This window comes from Schistocerca gregaria, chromosome 9, assembly GCF_023897955.1.
Source record: "Schistocerca gregaria isolate iqSchGreg1 chromosome 9, iqSchGreg1.2, whole genome shotgun sequence".
Classification (NCBI taxonomy): Eukaryota; Metazoa; Arthropoda; class Insecta; order Orthoptera; family Acrididae; genus Schistocerca; species Schistocerca gregaria.
This window is the reverse complement of record NC_064928.1, coordinates 234,191,512-234,212,931: the sequence shown is the minus strand read 5'-3', so window position 1 is coordinate 234,212,931 and position 21,420 is coordinate 234,191,512. Positions and strand designations below refer to the sequence as shown.

Genomic DNA, 21,420 nt, shown 5'->3' with positions numbered 1-21,420 from the left:
TTTTGAAGGGTAATGTATGTCTTCACTGAATTTGTTTCTTACTAATTTCTTTGTAATAATGTTTATTCCTATTGTCTTTGTTGCAGTTATTTCTTTTCACTTTAATTGTTGCAGAATATTTCTTATACTTTGTTGAAGTTTCTTGTCAGTTTCTTTGTCGTGGTTGTTCATTGTAGGTTTCTGTATTGTAGTTGTTCAGTGTAAATTTATTTACTGAAGAGGGTTCTAAGGAATATGAGACCATCCAGTGAGTTCTTCGTTTTCATGAGGAATTTGCCAGTTGACATAGTTGCAGTGTGTTTTGTGAAAAGGACTGTTTGAAATGTCTTCTGACTGGAGCCACAGGAGAGTGAAGTGTGCTGACTATTTGCATATCCATAAGAGAGTTGTAACAGACTCTGTTCAGGTTGGGAATAAGTGTTCTCTTTTGAAGACTCTGTTTGAAAGTGAAGATGTTTCCAGTGACGACATTTTGTGTTCTAAATGTTTTGACAGAATAAAATAGTGATAGTATCTGAACAAGGTGAAGCCTCCCATGGTGCAGATGATGCAGATTTTGCATCAATAGAGGAAGAATTAAATACCCTGAATCAGGTAATTATATATTTAGGTGTTAGTACTGTTAAGAAACTGTGGTCAGTGAAGTAGAGTCGTAAGCTCTATGCACCAAGAAAGTGCAAAGAAATTACTAAAGCTATGTATGAGTACATTACAGCAAAATTGACAACACTCTTCAAAGTAGAAATTCCATCTTCAGAAAAAAAATTAACCAAAGCCCTCTTGCACCTTGTGCCAGGAATTTTTCACAAATATCAATTCAGTTGTTGAATATTGTGCATCCTTCAGTGAAAAGGTGCAAGTTTTAACTATTATTCCAGATATGTTTTCAAAGAAAATAATTTTGAACCACATTCCATCAGTATCAAAATACATGGTAGATAAATCAAGAAATGAGAGGTCTGTAAAAGGAGTCTTTGGAAGACCAGATCCCTATTATGGTCATCCTGCTGAAGCAGCTCAAGTTCAAATAGTGCAGTCATTTTATATGGAAGATAAGTGGGACTGTTCTTGCCAGAGTACCAACAAAAAAGACACTATAACCTCCAAGGTAAAAAAGTTGTGGAAGTAAAGAGGTACACAACTTTCAGTATTAAAGAAACTTTTGGAATTATAAGAGCAACTATACAACTTCACGTATTAGAAGATCAAAATTGTATGCACTACGACCTAACTGGGTAGTTCCACACTCACCTACAGATGTCTCTATGAGCGCACTGCGTGAATTTTGGACTTTGTGTGGTAACTTGAAGAACTTACTGGAGCATGTGACATGTGTGATTGTGATTTCAGGTGTGTCGCAGGGGAGTGTCATAGGACCGCTGCTATTCACAATATACATAAATGACCTGGTGGATGACATCGGAAGTTCACTGAGGCTTTTTGCAGATGATGCTGTGGAGTATCAAGAGGTAGCAACAATGGATAATTGTACTGAAATGCAGGAGGATCTGCAGCGAATTGACGCATGGTGCAGGGAATGGCAATTGAATCTCAATGTACACAAGTGTAATGTGCTGCGAATACATAGAAAGATAGATCCCTTATCATTTAGCTACAAAATAGCAGGTCAGCAACTGGAAACAGTTAATTCCATAAATTACCTGGGAGTACGCATTAGGAGTGATTTAAAATGGAATGATCATATAAAGTTGATCGTCGGTAAAGCAGATGCCAGACTGAGATTCATTAGAAGAATCCTAAGGAAATGCAATCTGAAAACAAAGGAAGTAGGTTACAGTATGCTTGTTCGCCCACTGCTTGAATACTGCTCACTGGTGTGGGATCCGTACCAGATAGGGTTGATAGAAGAGATAGAGAAGATCCAACGGAGAGCATCGCGCTTCGTTACAGGATCATTTAGTAATCGCGAAAGCATTACGAAGATGATAGATAAACTCCAGTGGAAGACTCTGCAGGAGAGACGCTCAGTAGCTCGGTACGGGCTTTTGTTAAAGTTTCGAGAACATACCTTCACCGAAGAGTCAAGCAGTATATTGCTCCCTCCTACGCATATCTCACAAAGTGACCACAAGGATAAAATCAGAGAGATTAGAGCCCACACAGAAGCATACCAAAAATCCTTCTTTCCATGAACAATACGAGACTGGAATAGAAGGCAGAACCGATAGAGGTACTCAGGGTACCCTTTGCCACACACCGTCAGGTGGCTTGCGGAGTATGGATGTAGATATAGATATGACACCTTGGTGGGGCATGTGATTTAATTAGTAGTCTGTGACGTAAAGCGAGAGAGTTGTTTGTTTCAAGAATGTGGAGACTGCCCTGGGAAGGGAGGACTGTCTTTACAGAAACTTGGTCCTAGAAGGCGCAACAGATAACTCTGCAGAAATGACATATGCAACATGGGAGGAAAATAAACCAATTAAGAAAACTGTTGCCTTTGACAGTTTCATTGATGAAGTTGGTAAATGATCAGTGAAAGCAGTAACACACCAGAATCTGAAGAAATTGCAACAACACACTGCAGAAGTGAAAGGGTGTGTACGGGCTGAAGAACTATGTTTAGTACTTCCCTGTGATTTTGCGGAGAACTGATGTGTAATTCTCCCACAAGAAGTACAAGGGTATCATTGGAGTAATGACCATGTTTCAGTTTTTACAGGAGTGACATTTTCAAAACAAGACCACAAGTGTTGCAGTTATAAGTGATGACCCCAGACATGACTCAGCACATGCTTTGCTAGCAATGTGCAATATTCTTCAACTGCAAACAGGGGCAATGAATATCATCATTATTTCTGATGGTGCTCCTAGTCATTTTAAAAATCATTGCCAACTGTCTGAATTGAGTAAGTCACTTGTGCCAGCCGACTAGGTATACAGTGGTACTGGTCATGGGAAGGGGCATTGCAATGGTGCAGGAGGCCTGCTGAAGCAGCATGCTACAAAACATAACATTTCCAGACCAAGTACTGCTTCAATTCAGAATACTAAAGATTTTATGAGAGTCCTGAAATCTTACATATCCACAGTCCTCGTTATTTTGTCCAAAGAAGAAATCGAAGACTTCCGTGAGCAGAAGAAAGAATAATTGTCCAAATAAACTACTACTGTGAAAGCAATTCAGAAGACACATTTTTGGACTCAGATTGTTGGGTGAACTCATATTGCAAGCACTTTAAAGAGCAAGAAAGAATAAATTTCGTTCATCCAGCCAACAAGTATGAAACAGCATGATAATATTCAGATTCACAACTTGAGAAGAGAGGTAGGTGTGTGTGTGTGTGTGTGTGTGTGTGTGTGTGTGTGTGTGTGTGTGTGTGTGTGTGTGTGTGACTGGTGGATTGCAGAGATTACAGACACCAGTTGTGTGTTAAAGGACATTGTAGTGAGCTTAATGCTACCACATGGACCAGCTCCTGGATATAGGTTTCCAGCTGTGAAGGACAGCAACAATCATTAGTGCTCACTTCCTGTTCACAATGTTTTGAAGATTGTAAGTGCTCCATTTCCTCTTGGTTCAACAGGAAGGCATCACTCTTTATCAAATGAAGATGTTGAAGCAGTTGACTATATTTTTAGTTCATTGACTGGCTAATTTCAGAGCAAAAAAGAGTGCACAGAAGTTGTATAAATTGAAACCTTTTATGTTTTTGGACCTTTCACATGTATTTTGGAACCGTTTAAAACGCTTCAAAAATGAGTGTCTTGCTCATCATTCAAAACTAAAATTATGTTAAATAAGGCTATGGTTTGATTTTTATGAGCCTGTTATGTGATGATAAAAAAGGTTTTATGTATGGCAAAAATTTCATTTGTTATAAAACCTATTCGACCTAAAAGTGGAAGGTCTCCTTTTCAGGGAATGTAGAACTATATGGTTCTAATCAACCAAAAAAAATTATGGATTGGCATTTTTATTATAATTTAAGTTCAGAACACTATAGTAAAAGAAATTTGACAGGTAAGTCCAAATGGAGAATTTCTTTGTAATTATAAAGCAATTATCTTTCATTAAAAAAAAAATCCAAAATTCACATATTTGAAATGGTATGAGCAGTGTCATGTTTGTTGGGCTGTATCTCAGAGCAGACATTTTTTTGCGAAAAGCAAAAAAATACATGTTTCTTACTTAGTCTTTCATTTTAACATATGCTAAATTCAGTAACATCCGAGACTATGAAGGTAAGATTTTTTCCTAGCCTGCCTGAATCGATATGGACTATGCTAGGTGTAACTTCTCTGGGTATAGGCACTGGGTGCCCTCTGCAGTCCGGGGACACAAAGCAGAGATCTGGGATTTTAATGGCTTTGCCAAGCGGCCGATCTGAAAGATCCCAAATACTTGGCATCATAAACCAGGTATAGATTTTCATTTTCAGCTGAGTCGTTGAGTGCAATACCACATTCATTGTCATGTGGGTAGCCCCAGTGACCATGTTGACTATAAAAATCATCAGCGTAGACCAATGAGTGTGCATTAATTGGCATAATATCCAGTGGCCAAGCACATTTGGTGGCTTGTAAATATTATTTATAGTGGTCTCCTTCAGCTGTTCAGGACATAATGGATCTTATTTTCTGTATTTTTAAATGAGGCGCTTATACTCGATATCGATCCTTACACAGGTGGCAATACCATACCCATTGCAATATGGAACACGCAGAAGATCGTAGCCATGCGTCCTACCCCTTTCACACAGGTCTTCCATAGTTGGAGCATGTGTTTCCTATATCAAAACTGCATCAGTATCATTATCTATTAGGAGTTTGGATATATACGCGCTTTCAGCCGTCCGTGTTTAAATGGCATACTCGGCCTGAAGGGCCAAGTCTTTAATTGGTTTGTCCTGAAAAGGTGCATTTTTAATGCTTTTCGATTTTGATTTGCCTGCATGTTTGTAGCCAGGACATTCAACATTTGATTTGGCTGCTGATACGTTCTATCTCATTTAGCATTACCTGGGATGCACATGTAGTATTCTGTGGTACAAAGAAAATATTTCTTCCAATATACATTTACTTCTCACCCTGATTAAGACATTGCCAAGCTGTGGTAACATTTCAAGAATACAAGAACCGATTCCAGGTACCCATAAGCTCTGTATTGTAATACCTATTAACGAAGGTATAGCAGCAAAAAAAAAAAAAAAAAAAAAAAAAAAAAAAACAGAACACTTCTGCAGTGAACAGAGACAGTGATTGCTATGGTGAATGAAACACTGTTAATCCATATGTGGATTTGTTGCCAGTATGTATGGCAGTCACTGGTCTTACAAACTTATGAAGTGCAGGCCAGCTTCTTGCATCCACATGGATCAGTTCTGTTATTGTGTTCCCTTCCAAACTGGGCACTTGTGTTATCAGGAGATGTAACATTCTCACAAAACTGTATCCAATGATACCAGTGGAAGGACTTAAACTCTTCGTGCATCAGATCTAATGAGATGAGATTTAACAACTTTTTATTGCCTTTTCATTCGAAGTACACTGAAAATGGTTCATAATACTACTACAGTGAGATAAACCATATTTTGTGCAACTTTTCTTGTGAACTGCACTTTTTAATAATTTGTGTTTTATATATGAGGTGTGTTCAAAAAGTAAGATGACTTTATATTTTTATGAAGAAATATTTATTTATTCATTAATATTCTTGTTGTCCCCCTCAAAGTATTCCCCGTTAGATACAATACACTTTTGCCAATGCTTCTTCCATTCTTCGAAGCACTTCTCATAAGCAGGGGGCCAAATCCGATGAGTATGGTGGCTGAGGCATGATTGTCACATCGTTTTTGGCCAAAAAAATCTCTCACAAGCAATGATGAATGAGGAGGTGGATTGTTGTGATGCAAAAGCCTTGAACTATTTTTCCACAATTCTGGACATTTTTTGCGTATTGCTTCTGGCAAACAGTGCATAACATCAAGGTAATACTCCTTATTGACTGTATAACCTTGAGGCAAAAATTCGTGATGCACTATGCCACAGTAATTGATAAACACAGTGAACAAAACTTTTACATTTGATCGAACTCGGCATTCTGTTTTATGTCTTGCCTCTCCAGGTGCTTCCATTGGTATGATTACATTTCGATTTTGATGTCATAACCATAAACCCATGTTTCGTCACCAGTTATGATCGTTTTGAGCAAATCAGGATCATCATTGATGTCATTCAAGAGCTTTCGAGTGACGCTCATCCAATGGTTCTACTGATCAAAATTGAGAAGTTTTGGAATGAGCTTCGCTGATACCTCTCTCATGCCCAAAACATAAAAAAAATTGCATGACATAAGCCGACCGATATGTCAACATCCTCAGTAACTTCTCTTACAGTAATTCGATGATTTTCCAAAACAATTTTCTTCACAGCTTCGTTATTATCATCTGTTGTTGATGAGAGTACACTGTATACTTGAACTGTGAACATATATTCGGGACATGTGTACCAAAAAAAAAAAAAAAAAAAAAAAAAAATCAATAGCTAAATGTATGTTGCCTGAGCAATTTTGTGCAATTTGAAAAAACCTTACTTTCTGAACAGTCCCTGTATATGTGCTCCTTCCTGCTATGTGCTGATGTACTGATGCTTAGAACTAAAATTTTTGGGCATGATACCTTTGGTGTACCGTCTTGATATTTACCATGTTTATAGTAACATATTGGAGCAATAGAGCAATTTTTTTCTGAAAAAAAAGAGAGAAAAAGGGTGTTATGAGATATTCAAAGTCAAAGGGCGCAATTAGTGATCTCTAATGTGAAAATTCTTAGAAACCCATCATTTTGCATGTCAATGTGAAGCTCCACTCATTAGATTTTCAGTGATATAAGTTTTCTTGCTGTCTCTGGATTAGAATCAAAATTATAGTCGTTTATGTTAAGACAGACGATGTAAATTTCACACAATTTCCAAACTTTGCAGACCTGTAATTTTCTTCATTATTGTTGGATACTTTTGCAAATTGGTACTTATCCAGCTCATATCTGGTTAATTGGATGCAAGAAATTAGAAAGAGATCTGAGGTGGTCAGTTTGAAAATGTTGTGGAATCACCCACTTGACATTGTTTATTGACTAAAATCTGGTAGTTTGTTCACAAAAGAACCGTTCATAAATTCATTGAACTTCAGAACACTGGTATAGATATACAATATTCTCATAAAGTAGCCATAAACCATTTGCTTTTTGCTGGTAAGGAAAGAAAAAATGTAAGGAAAACAGCTGAGCTGGTTTCTGCCAGTGTAGGGCAAGCCCTTGTCACAACCTTGTTGAGTTCAGTTATGCTGGTGAGTCTGTAAAAGTCATAAGCAATGGCTTTGTTGCACTGAATTCAAGAACTCTTGTTGATGGATTCAGATTAAACAGTGCATGTGTAAATTAATTACCACAACAAGATAATGGGTTACGAGTACTGTATGATGTCACTGTCACAGTGAAAGTAATAAGCAGATAAGAGGAGGATAGGAAAAAAGAACAAAAAAGTAGACTAGTGTATTTCTCTTATAGCAAAAGAAAAAAATGAGAAAACAGAAAAGAATGAACCACCTCCTTCCCATCCCCCACCTCCCCCCCCCCCAAAAAAATGAAGAGAGAGAGAGGGGGGGGGGGGAGGAGGAGGAGGAGAAGAAACCTACTGATAATTTGTTTCCTTTTCCAATGTAAGAGAACTAGGAAGATTCTATGACCACTCTTTGCCTACCACCATCTCCCAAAATATTAACTCTTCGATTCTGAGGTGTAATGTGAGCAAAATCCTATCAGGTAGTTCCTGCAAATGAGCTGCTCATATAATCGTGTAAGGAAAGAACTGGCTTCAAACAAGTTTAAGAGGATCTGTAAATAAGCCAACTGGAAGTTTTATGGAATTCGCTTTGACAGTGGAAAGAGAGATTCAAAAATTCCATGAGAGTTTCATTGATTGTAATTCAAGAGGTTTTGTAAGGTTAAAAGACATTATAATTGAGAGGTGTCCAGGAATGGAGGACTTTGCTGTAATGTGTTTTGTAAGGAAACACACTTTCATCAGGATTCAAAGGTAGTAAGTGAACTGAGTGTGAAGAAAGACAAAAAATGAAAGAAAGTTGTAACTAACATAACTTTCCAGAATAGAAAAAGAAAATCTGTTAATACAGTTAAAGAGTTTAAAATGACATTATAGGGGGTTTCTCCATACTACAGATCTGTGTGGTCTAAGTCTGTGGGAGCCTCTACACCAGTGCCCTATAAGATGGTGAAAGAGGTTGACATCCTTCAGAGGATTTACAGTAGCATTTCACCCAACATAGGAAAAAAGACAGTCTAATGTATAGCTTAATAATAATAATAATAATAATAATAATAATAATAATACACTAAAACATGGAAAATCTCAATTACATTAATATCTGCATTTGAGTTAAACTTGTGTGCGCCTATAAGCTTCAGTGGAGTGCACAATGGCAAGAGGACTTTGGGTGACATTACAGCTCACAGCCAATCTGTGCGTGACCTCTGCCATGTATTCTAGTATCTGTTTTCCAACTTATGCAGATCCCATCTCATTAATTTTGTACCCGGATGCAGTTTGCTAAGTTTTAGTCTGTTTTTCATAATTGATACATGCTCCTGTAAAAGTTTTGCAGTTGAAACCTGATATTTAAATCTCATATTGCATAACAGAGTGACAGTCTGAAACTTTCCAATGTTCTCATGTCTTCTCCATCTGAGCAGCATTCTCTCATTATTCTAAAATCAGTTATCTGCAATGTTTAAATTGAACTCAGTACAGAATTCTAGCAAGTAGCACCCTATTTCATTTGTTTCTTCTAGATCAAGTTTCTCCAGCTATTTTCCCATCTGGCACAATTATCTTACATTTGTGCTTAATGTTCAGTTCCTGTCTTTCTTAATATGGCTTTATCTCATTGTATTTATTTTTCATTGTTCTTGTAACTTGCAGACGTAGAAGGGATTTATATACTTTTATTTGTACACTTCCCCAGAGAAGTATGTCGAGGGCCTTACTGTTAGTGTTGTATATTAATGAACTTGCAGATGATATTGATAGTAATCTCGGGTATTTTGCAGATGATGTAGTTATCTAAAATGAAGTACTGTCTGAAAGAAGCTGTGTAAATATTCAGTCAATTCTTGATAAGATTTCAAAGTGGTGCAAAGATTGGTGATTTGCTGTAAATATTCAAAAATGTAGAAATGTGTACTTCACAATATGAAAAAAATGCAGTATCCTATGACTATAATATCAGTGAATCATTGTTTGGATTGGCCGACTTGTACAAATACCTGGATGTAACACTTTGTAGGAATATGAAGTGGAATGCACACATAGGCTCAGTTGTGGGTAAAGCAGGTGGTAGACTTTGATTTATTGGTAGAACACTGGAGAAGTGCAATCAGTTTACACAGGAGATTGCTTATAAATCGGTTGTCTGACATGTTCTAGAATATTGTTCAAGTGTGTGGGACCTGTACCAGATAGATCTAACAGAAAATATTGAACACATATGGAGAAGGGCAGCACGAATGGTCACAGGTTTGTTTGATCCATGGAAAGTGTCATACAGATTCTGAAAAAACTGGCAGCTCTTGAAGGTAGATGTAAACTATCCCGAGAAATTCTGCAGACAAAGTTTCAGGAACCAGATTTAAATGACGACTCTAGAAATACACTAGAACACCCAACATATAGCCCACACAGGGATGGTGAGGATAAGTTTAGAGTAACTGATGCACACACAGACACATTCAGACAGTTATTCTTCCCACGCTTCATACATGAATGCTATGGAGAGAAATCCCAATAACTGGTAAAATGGGACATACCCTCTGCCATGAATTTCACAGTGGTTCACAGAGTGTAGCTGTAGATATGTAGTTATCCTGCCTTCAATCATTTGTTCACTAGGCTGTTTATAGTAGTTCACCAATATCCATATCTTCTTCTTCATTATTAGGCCCACTCCGATCTAACTGCCAATAATATGTCTTGTATGCTCAGCTTGGCAGTTTTATTTGTTTGTGGTTGACAAGATAATGTGTTAATACTTTTTTTTTACATCTGCATCAGGAAAAGCAGCATGACACTTTAAATTTTAAGTTAGGTTGTTGGTTTTATGTGGTCATGATGAAAGCCTTTTAATACTTGCTGTCCCTTGACAAAGTTTCCACATTCTCTCTAGCTGAAGTTTATTTTGGATGGAAAATGCATTTGTGGACTACTGTTGTGAAAGAGTCTGAAATGTTTATATGATCTCAGCTGATTTAGTTACAAGAAGTAAAAAACTCCACATTTCCAGTTTATTCTGCAGCTGACTTTCAGTTCCTGTGTGTGTTTGTTTCCAGTTTTTAGACTCTATAATTTATCTCTATGTTTACTCTGTACTTGTGTTCTTCAAATTTGCTACAGAGTGGTGGACACACATAGTGTGTACCTTGTTGCTGCAATGTGGTTTGTGTTTAGGAGGGAAAGATTTCTGTTCACAACTGAAACTTCTGACAGCCAGAAGAGCAACTTCTCAGTATTTGGAGAATCTGCTCTTGAATACATTCCATTCTTAGTGCTGAACTGTTATGTCAATTCTTCCGCTATTGAATCAGTATTTGTTCTAAAGTAACTATTGGTTATTGACACTGAACTGGCCACTTCTTTGTGTTATCGATTTTCAACTGTGTTCCACAGGAAAGGGAGCAATGTTCCTCTTGGTAAACCAACAAGGAAAGATGGGCTGTTGACCTTAATCCTTGAGTGGACGTGCCTATGTATAAAGTGCGCCAACCACAAAAGACATTCTCTTGTGCCATTCCATTGTTGTTTTGTAACTGTGAGCCCCTACCTATTCCTTAATTATTACTTCAGCTAACACAGTGATAAGTTGTACTGTTACACGACCAAGTGAGCAGCAGTAATATAAAATAAACAACAAGGTAGTTGAAAAAAATGTTACTATCATTTGCAAGAAGATGATCCATATTCTAAGGCGACAGCACAATCCCAGTTTGAGGCAATTGTCTATTAGACAATTAGCAATCAAACAAGTGGCTGGCTGGGATCTGATGCAACTGTGCTGTTTGATACTTCGAGTCAGTCATTACTGTGCCATAACACTTGCACATGGCAACAGAGATATAGAACAAAAGTTTCTCTTGTTATTATTTAATTAAACATTGATTTAGTTTATGTAATTTAGATTATTTTATTGTTGTTTAATTAAAATAAGATTGAACTTGATTTTATTGATCATACATGTTTACCTTGATAACATAAAGACAACTATTCTTTACATCTGTGCAAAGTATGTCAAACATGCACTTGTGTTATAAAAAATAGCACAACCACTCATGAGTTACGCACACTCCACAATGAAGTGGCGGGACTGAGTGAAATATTTCACATGGAAAACTATAAAAATTACAGTGAGATTGGACACCAGCAAGGCTAGAAAATCGTTCATATACTTTCCTGTAATACAGTGCTATGAAGAACTGCTTATGTTGATTGGGGTAATAACTACAACTATAGGTGGACAACTTTAATTATTATCTAGAAGCATTTGCTGTATACTCTATGTACATTTATGAAGCAGCAGCCTACCATTTAACATTATTAACAGAAGACTCCTGTTTAGTTTATTCAGTAGCTACACTACATGTACTATATCCATTACGATTTGTGTTGAGTGAAAGATGGTATTTAATGCTGTACCATGAAAGACTACATCCAGTGAACTTTGTTTGCTACAATGCTAACACAACTATGCAGGTTTGTACTGATAGTGATGGATAATTTATATACTGAATGGCCAGTAAGATATCCTTTCCACTTTGATTTGAATTTCTGAAAGATTTTCATTTTCTAGTCCTACATCTAAGGTCAAATTATAAAAAATCCTCCCAGATTGTTGCAGTCAGAAAATAATAATTCAAGCTTAGCACCTACAGACTGAATGTGTGTCTGTTTAGGAAAATTGAAGTTCCAAAGACTGGCTTAATTTCCTATTCCATTCAACAATAATAAATTGGTTGAAACATCAGACAAGTGAAGTACAAATACTCCTTCAAATACACATTGGAATTCCCCAATACATGAATCTAGAACTTAACACACACTTTTTTTAAATGTGCATGATTCAGTTTCAGATTATTGTCCGTAGTGTGTCTTCACTTACACATTTTCTTGTTCCAGAAGACTGCACAGGGAGAACATCGAAGTCCTGTATGTGGTGTGACTGCCATCAAACAGGAGCCAGTGAGTAATATTAATATAAGCAGTTTATGTTGTAGTTTATGTTGTTTGTTTTCATTTGGACATTATTATTGGCACAAGAAAGCATGGATGTCACAGTAAGTAATTTTTTACATTTCAGTTTCCTCTCTAGTTAGTAAAGTAGGTGGGGGGAAGAAGCTGACAATTTGTTTGTCTTGGCACACCTCACAAAATACATAACAGGAAGTCATATACAGTGTGTGTGTGTGTGTGTGTGTGTGTGTGTGTGTGTGTGTGTGTGTGTGTGTGTGTACACTTGTTCATTATCGTCTTGGATGACTGACTTGTCAATGAGATCCCAAACTCTCCCATTGATGTTAGTGAGGATTTCATTATTATAGAGGAATGTGACATTGCACAAAACGACCAGTCATTTCAAATGGCATCGTTATTACCATTGTGAAGCAGTCCATGTGGAAGTGGCATGATCAAGGGGACTAAAAGGAAGAGCACTTACAATGAAGAAGAAAATGCAATTTTGAAAAGAGCTGACAATATACTGATCAGCGTAAATAAACCAAAAACTGCTTCAACTGATGTTGAAGTATTTGACTCATGTGTGACTGCTACTCTATAGCAAATAAAGAATAAATATCTGGCAACGAAAGCTAAGAGAGGGATATTTAACATAGACCTTCTTTGTAATGTACAGGAGAAAGACTTGGACAACAATGAGTTAAAAGATTGTTTTTTTTTTTTTTTTTTTTTTAGTAATAAGTCTTTTTTTATTATCATTAAAATTTAATTTCTTAAAGTGTGTAAATACTAATTGATGCAGTGCATTACCTTGAATGTGAAATGTAATTATAGCACATTCAAATTACAAAAATTATTGGTAATACCAATTGAGTTAACTTTGAATTGGTTCTGTATCACAACTGAGAATTTTTACAGATTCCCACTGACACTGTACTTGCCCAGTAGTGCTGAAATATTAATGAAGAGTGTGTCTCACTTTCCTAGCTTCTTTAACTGGCTTGTTGACTTAATCTTCCTATGCCTCTCAGTTTATTTTTCTGCCATTTTCCCAGGATGATAACACACTGATTTGTGTCCTCTTTCTTTTCCAATTGTCCAACATGACTCTTCGCAAATGTATCCAGTAAAAAAAATATGTAGCACACAAATAGACAATGTGATTTTCTCTACAGTTTTAACAGGTGGCTCCATTTTCTTAAGGAAAATTATGAACCTGCTGCTAAGTATTCCAAAAGAATTTTCAGAAGTTCTTCTTGCCCTGTTCAAACAGTAACTAAATATTTTCTGTTGCTGCATTATAATCTCTAATAAGGCACTGCAGTTTGAGTTCCCAATAACATCTCTGATTGAGGAATATTCACTAAATTTTCAGCATCAGTAAGAATTTCACAGTGTGAACTGAATCTGGAGCACCCCTCCATCATTAACCCTCCCATTATAACCCACTTCCACAGGTGTAAATTTATAATATGCGTCAAGTGCCAGTAACACAATGCCAATACCTCCTTTGTAATTGTGACAGTGTGAACTCGTACATCTTTGTGGTCGGAGTTCCACATGCCTCCCGTCTAAAGCACCAAGGCAGTTTGGAAAGTTCCACATGTTTTGGAACAGTTATGTTTCCATTCACTTTCTGTTGAGGCCATTTGAAGGACAGAAAATATGATGTGAATATGTCGAGGGGACTTTCATACACAGTTGAACTTAAAACTCTGGAATCACTGTGTATCAGACATATTTTCCGCTAAGAATTGAAAATGGTAAATTATGAAGTGCACTGATTTTGTCTGAAACTTTCTGAGGTAGGGGAGGGACAGTTTGGGCCTATAAATTGTAAGGTTCAAATCTTAACATAAACTTTTACAATGTGGAGCTACATATGAATATAATTGCCAAACTATAAAAATATGTGATAATGCCTGCACATAGGCATAGATAGGGGACTGACAATTAACTAAATGTAACAAATAAAACTGCAGCAAAAGGTTGTGGCAGAGGCACAGAGAATACACCCCTGCCCTGAAATACGTTTCTTGCAAAGAGTAATACTTCTCAAAAATAATGGTTCACTTATTGTGTTTCTCAGCTTATGTAAATGTGTTATTACATTAACTTATTTTGGTCATGTTCTGAAGAAATGTAATGAAATCAACATACCTTCATGTATGAATGCTTCAAGCACTGTTAAACTGCGTTACAGGTTTCAGACATAATTGAGAAAATCATGCTTATAGCTATTCTGGATGAAAACATTACGCTTCTGTAGCTTTCTCCAGTATCTAGGAGCCTCGGTGTTAGAACTAACCTAAATAAAATTATGGCAATAATGACAAGCTTACAAGTATGTGCTGTATCTTCAAAATGGTTCAAATGGCTCTGAGTACTATGGGACTCAACTGCTGTAGTCATCAGTCCCCTAGAACTTAGAACTACTTAAACCTAACTAACCTAAGGACATCACACACATGCATGCCCGAGGCAGGATTCGAACCTGCGACCGTAGCAGCAACGCGGCTCCGGACTGGAGCACCTAGAACTGCACGACCACCGCGGCCGGCTGCGCTGTATGTCCAGCAGCTTAGTAATACTAGGCTTATATCAAGGTACCTACTAACATATTTGAAGATGAAGTACAGTCTCACATAACTATGTTTTGCCTCATTGTTTTTGTACCTACTAAATGGAGCAATGTTAAGAATTCTGTCGCCCATCCTCAGAAAATTTTGTACGATTCCCTGTCCTCCAACATCAGTTCATTGTGTAATAGACAGTGCAATGCCCGACTGCTGTCGTCACGTCTTAAAATGTGAGGTCTACTCCACCATCTTCTTTTATGCCGATGTAAATTTCTTTGTTTCCATTGTGAAAGTATTACTGCAGTAATGACTGCTACCACTCTCAGTTCACCATCAGCCATTTTCCAAAATAATGTTGCACCATCTGCAGTCCTTGTGTGTACAAACATAGCTATTCATTTTGTGTACAAACATAGCTACCAGATGGAATGCCAGCTCTTGAAACAGGAAGTTGTGCCATCCTATTGCACCATTAGTGGAACAAGATGCCGTTGTCTGTACAGGACTTTAATGCAGTGCTTCTCCTTTTAGCTGTATGCTACCCATGATGATCACTACAGTGATGGAGTACCTCATGACACCTAAACTAACAGGAAAAATCAGTGCTAAATGTTCTACATGGACCCTGAAGGGCAAGCGAAAGTCAAATGCAGCAGAATAATGCTATTGATGTGAACATCAAATGGTACATTGCTCCTTGCAATGTGCATTAGCCAGCCACTTGGCCCCTTTATGTACACTTCACTATAGACCTGCTCAAGAATGGAAAGTTCTTCCAGCAGTTGGAAGTGGTATGTGATGTGCTGTTCTCCCCATGTCAAATGAACCTTCTGATACCACTGTTTGTTACGTCCTATAACATAATGATGATGTCGTGTGTGATGTCATTTACACACAAATAGTAACAAAACATATGTCATTCTTTCGTTTGTGTCTTTATCAGTATTTGCAATATACATTTTGGTGACATCTGTAATGTAGCCTGTGGCCCAAGTTAGTGCAATGGTGACAATTTGGTTATGTTTTCTCAAAGCCAACGACTGTGAATACAAAATCTTCAATGTAATGGCCCATTTATCTGTGGCATAGCCTGAGGTCTGTGTGTAGATTGAAACGGAGTAAGGTTGTGAGTTGGCAAAGTGATATCAAACTCTTCAGTTAATCTCTCTCGCCCTAACATTCCTCTTTGGAGTGATAGTTGGGTAGAATGGGGAGAAAAATTTATACATTTTGAAAGATCAGAAGCAGCTGTCAAGTTGATGCAGATAAAGGCATTTGAAGAACTGCATCAAAAAAATGAATGGGATGAACACAAAGATTGTCTTAATACGGTATGATTGAATGGGAGGCAGACAGTCCAGTAGTGTCCCTGTGTGAACACCACATACCTCTGTTTTTGTAGAGCTGTGCAGTATCTCTGTAATCCAGCTGTCCCTGCCAGACTGTGTACAATCAAAGTCCAGACATTCAATGACTCTCCAGCAAAACACTGAGTAAATCATCTACTGAACATGTTCCATGTTTCAGGAGTTGTCTGTATATTCTTCATGTGGAATTAATTCAATACACGGATATGATTGAATCCATTTATGGGCATGAAATTGGTGAAGATGCAGTGACATGAAATGAAAACCATTGTCAAATGCCAGACCTACAATATGTTGCATTAATTCCTTCCCATTGATGAGTTTATTTAATTTCAGTGCATTTAATTTGTTTCATGTCTGTCCCTTGTCACATGTAATGCACCTTCATACACACATCAAAAAAAGTTTTGCATCATCCCAGTTCCCAGAACTCCCGAAGATAGACGTTGACTGTGGATATTGTATCACAGACAAAGTTCCTTTGACTGTTCAGAGATGTCACTAAACCCGCCCAAACATTGCTGACAGCAACGCCACCATGTTGAATAATGCTTTTCGTGCAGCAACAGAATGTCGTGTTGCGACTCAAACTGTGTGCAATAGGCTGCATTATGCGCAACTACACTCCTGACGTCCCTGATGAGGTCCATCTTTGCAACAACGACACTATGCAGCATGGTACAAATGGGCCCAACAACATGACGAATGGACCGCTCAGAATTGGCATGACGTTTTCACTGATGAGTGTCGCATATGCCTTCAACCAGACGATTGTCGGAGACATGTTTGGAGCCAACCTGGTCAGACTGATCACCTTAGACACACTGTTCAGTGAGTGCAGCAATGTGGAGGTTTCTTGCTGTTTTGGGGTGGCATTATGTGGTGCTGATGAAGGTGCCATAACACTGTATGATGCATGAATGCCATCCTCCGCCCGATAGTGCAACCATATCAGCAGCATATTGGCAAGGCATTAGTCTTCATAGAGTACAGTTTGCGTCCCCATCATGCACATCTTGTGAATGACTACCTTCAGGATAACGATTTCGCTCAACTGGCGTTGTCAGCAGGTTCTCCAGACATGAAACCTATTGAACATCCCTTGGATGAATTGAAAAGGGCTGTTTATGGATGACTCGACCCACCAACCACTGAGGGATCTACGCTGAATTGCCACTGAGGAGGGGGACAATCCGGACCAACAGTGCCTTGCTGAAATTGTGGATAGTATGCCACAGCGAATACAGGCATGCATCAATGCAAGAGGACATGCTACTGGGTATTAGAGGTACGGGTGTGTACAGCAATCCGGAAGTCTCGCTGTATGGTGGTACGGCATGCAATGTGTGGTTTTCATGAGCGTTAAAAAGGGTGGAAATGATGTTTATTTTCATCTCTATTCCAATTTTCTGTACTGGTTATGAAACTCTTGGAACCAAAGTGATGAAAAACTTTTTTTGATGTCTGTATATTGCATCATATTGGACTAACTGGAGATTGAGTGGATGATGGAACACTAATTTTGGAGAGGTGGGTAGGATCTTGGATAGGATGTCCCTCATTTCAGAGCATGATGATAAATAATCGAAGTGCTAATGAAGGATTTGGTTCAGTCGTTCCATTCCATGATGATATTGGATAACAAAGGAGGTGCTCCTTTGCACCTACATTTCGACAGCTGCCATACCTACCACACAAAAATAAATCCCTCACACAAAATCTGACCACCTGGGAATGACGAATATGCGATGACAAGAATTCCCTTGCACAGTATGCTGAAAGTTTCACACAGGCTTTCACAGACTGGCCCTATCTCCCGACCTAGTCTGCGAACAGGTTTCCCATGCCATATCCCTACACACCCCAATCCTTGCGCCACAACCAAGAACCAGCTACAAAGGAGCACCCGTTTCATTACCCATTACTACCCTGGACTGGAACAACTGAACCACATCCTTCATAGGGGTTTGATAATTGATCATTGTGCCCTGAAAAGAGAGACGTCGTACCCAAGATCCGTCCCACCCCTCCTAAAGCGGTGTTCTGTTACCCACCAAACCTCCACAGCATCATAAACCATCCCAATGTGACTCCCAATCCCAAACCCCTTTCTCAGACATCATATCCCTGTGGAAGACTGAGATGCAAGATTTGCCCAATCCACCCACCCAGCACATCATATTCCAGTCCTGTCACCAGGCTGGGCCACATGGGAAAGCAGCCAAGTCACATACTGGCTCTGCTGCAGTCACTACACAGCTTTTTATGTTGGTATACTACAACCAGCTGTCTGCCAGGATGAATGACCCCACAAAATTGTGACCAAGAGCAAAGTGGACCATCTTGTAGCAGAGCATGGAGCTGAACATAACGTGCCTGATATCAATGGCTGCTTCATAACCCGGGCTAGCCTGTCCACCTCTCCACCACCAGCTTATATCTGAAGAGTGCTGATGGGAGTTTTCCTTACAACACATTCTCTGCTCCCAAAATCATCCCAGTCTCAACCTAAGGTAACATGCTGTCCCCACACCCTCAGCCCAAATGCTTCCGCCCCTTCAGTACTATCAACTCCTCCAAATTTCCATCCTCCATATTCATTGTGCTCCACTCCCTGCCATTGTCACTGGTTATTTCCCCTCATATTATGCTGTCCTTTTTGCACTCCCTTTCTCTGCCCCCCACTTCTTCCCCCTGGCACCGACCCAGGCAGCCTTGTCTCGCCAGCATCTAGTCTCTGCAATTTGTCAGGCTGCTCTGACTCCTTTTTCTACCACCCCATACCCTGCTATACCACTTCCTTCTCTGCCCTACTCTAGGCTGCTCCTTCCACTCAACAGTACACCAGTCCATTCTGGCCACAGTGGCCTCAGACAGTGGTTGTGTACGCTTGAGGTATGCTTGCTTGTGGGAATGTTTCTGTGTTTTCTTTTCTTTTCTGAAGAAGCCTTTGGCTGAAAGATTAGTGTGCAACATTTTTTTCATTATGCAGGTTTTCAACTCAGCATATCATCTTTACAGTGAGTAGTGATACAGAATTATTTTTTCATAACTACATTAATTTAGTAATAAAAGAAGTTTCATTTTACCACATCCAGTCATAATTAAATGAGTTCCGCATGTAATATCAAGTATTATGAAATTCTGGACTTTAACAGTTGCTTGTAAATAACAGGTGCTCATTGTTTCAATAGCTTTCAAATTAACTTTCAGGGAAAATAAAAATGTTATTTAAAAATTCATTTATACAGTATTTAACATTTATAGTTATTTTTGAAATGAATATGTATGTAAAATTACCACTTTAAAATGTGACACTGTAGTTAACGAACCTTTATCCATTTCATTAGTTATTTTTCAATATTTGCAAACAGTTGGATTTTCAAACAGTAAGATTAGGATTTACTCGCTCTAACATACCGCATAAAATTGATAAATCTTTGTAAATTATAAGCTTCAGTTGTGTTTAAGCATGGTTTTATCGTATTGTAAAATTTTACAAGCAGCTCGTACCCATGTAACTGTTTGGCGGTCTTTAATTGACATACTTTGTGGCATATTGTCAGACTTGCATGCATAGCCATGTCTCTTAAAGTGCCACTTGTGGACTGGGGAGGTGCACCAGTCTCAGATCGAATCTGCCTGGTGGATTATTAATGAGGATTAGTCTGCTGGCTGTGGTGAGAGTGGCTTTTAGGAAGTTTCACACATCCCACTAAGAGAATACCGGGCTAGTACCCAAGTCCCACGTCAGCTGCAAGATTCTCAAAGAGTTAGAAAACTTTCACCCATTTTCATGTGAATAACAGTGCACGCAGACAGTTGGGCTACATTCATTCCACACAAGAGGGGAACAGGAAAGGCATCTGGCCACCCCTGAAACTAGCATGCCAAATCCATTAATAGCCATGCTGACCCTGCGCAGATGCGAGATAAGGGCACTAGAAGAAAGAGAAGCAGTATGGAATTGCCAGAGTTAACCAGAAAACATCAAGGGTGGGGAATAGCTGACATTGAGCTCAGATAATCTAACATCAAGGTGGATGCTCGTGATAAGCAGGAAGCATGTGTATAGATATTCCGCTGTCACAATGTAATTATTTGTGTTCTGTAGACCAGTGTAATCTGCACTTCTCGTACTCTGTGTTGCACCTGTACTTCACTGTGTACTTTTCTTTAGGTGGAGGCTCTCCCACTCACATTTCCGAAGCAAGAGATGGAGCTTCTGCCTGTTAAGGAAGAACCTTTGGTAAGTACGAAAGTTCACCTGTATAGAACGACTTGGCTCCTGTGCAGAAACACATTCTTGTCCCGAGTACTGAGCAGTTGCATTCCTCTGTTGCAAAGGCTTGGCTGCCTGGGTCGACTGCCAGATGCCAACTTCCACACTTTGAACAATCTCACTGCCCTCTATTCACTATAACATTGCAACTCAGTCTTCATAGAATTCACAAGCAATGCAATTTCTTGATTATTGTGCATGTGTGGCTGTATACAGTGCCTCTAAATTTCTGACAGGAGAGGCAAACATGGAAGCAAGAATCTCATTAAAAGCTGTGCTTGAGAGGGCTGCAGGGACAGCTAGCTATTCCAATCAAAAATAAAAGTATAAAGAAGGAAGGGGGAAACATAGCTATAAGAAGTGTGGTTTTAGGTTTTCCTTCCCTCCCTAAGAAAATCTTAGAATATACACACACATCAAAAAAGTTTTGCATCACCCCTGTTCCCAGGACTTCCGAAGATAGACGTTGACAGTGAATATTGTAGCACAAAGTCCCTTTGACTGTTCATACATATCACTAAACCCATCCAAAGATGTAAACAACCATGCATGAACAGTGACTCTTAGACGGAGGGAGTCTGACAGATGATCAGTTCCAGTCATTCCACCAGGAAGGAGGCACACAGCTCATGTTGTCTGTAGTTCAAGCATGCGTAGACAGTCAATAACATGATTCGATTGCATCCACATTGTTACTTTGTGCCAGGAAGGGCTCTCAACAAGGGAAGTTTCCAGGTATCTCAGTGTAAACCAAAGTGATGTTCCGACATTAAGGAGATAGACAGAGACAGGAACTGTCAATGACATGACCACTACTTACGGATTATGGCTCGGAGGAACCCTGATGGAAACACCACCATGTTGAATAATGCTTTTGTGCAGCCACAGAACTCAGACTGTATGCAATAGACTGCATGATGTGCAACTTCAC

The 21,420-nt window shown here is 38.7% G+C and overlaps 1 long non-coding RNA gene across 5 annotated transcripts in view; it reads left to right on the top strand.

Moving 5' to 3' along the window:
• The window catches only part of LOC126292178 (uncharacterized), a 40,311-nt gene extending 19,854 nt beyond the window's left edge, over window positions 1–20,457 (top strand). For 4 of the 5 annotated variants that reach the window (XR_007552033.1, XR_007552036.1, XR_007552035.1 and 1 more), the window contains 2 exons: window positions 12,205–12,267; window positions 20,388–20,457. This is a non-coding gene — a long non-coding RNA (uncharacterized LOC126292178). The remainder of the gene's footprint in view (window positions 1–12,204; window positions 12,268–20,387) is intronic. The other variant, XR_007552034.1, reaches the window with a different exon arrangement.
• Window positions 20,458–21,420: the final 963 nt, after the last annotated feature.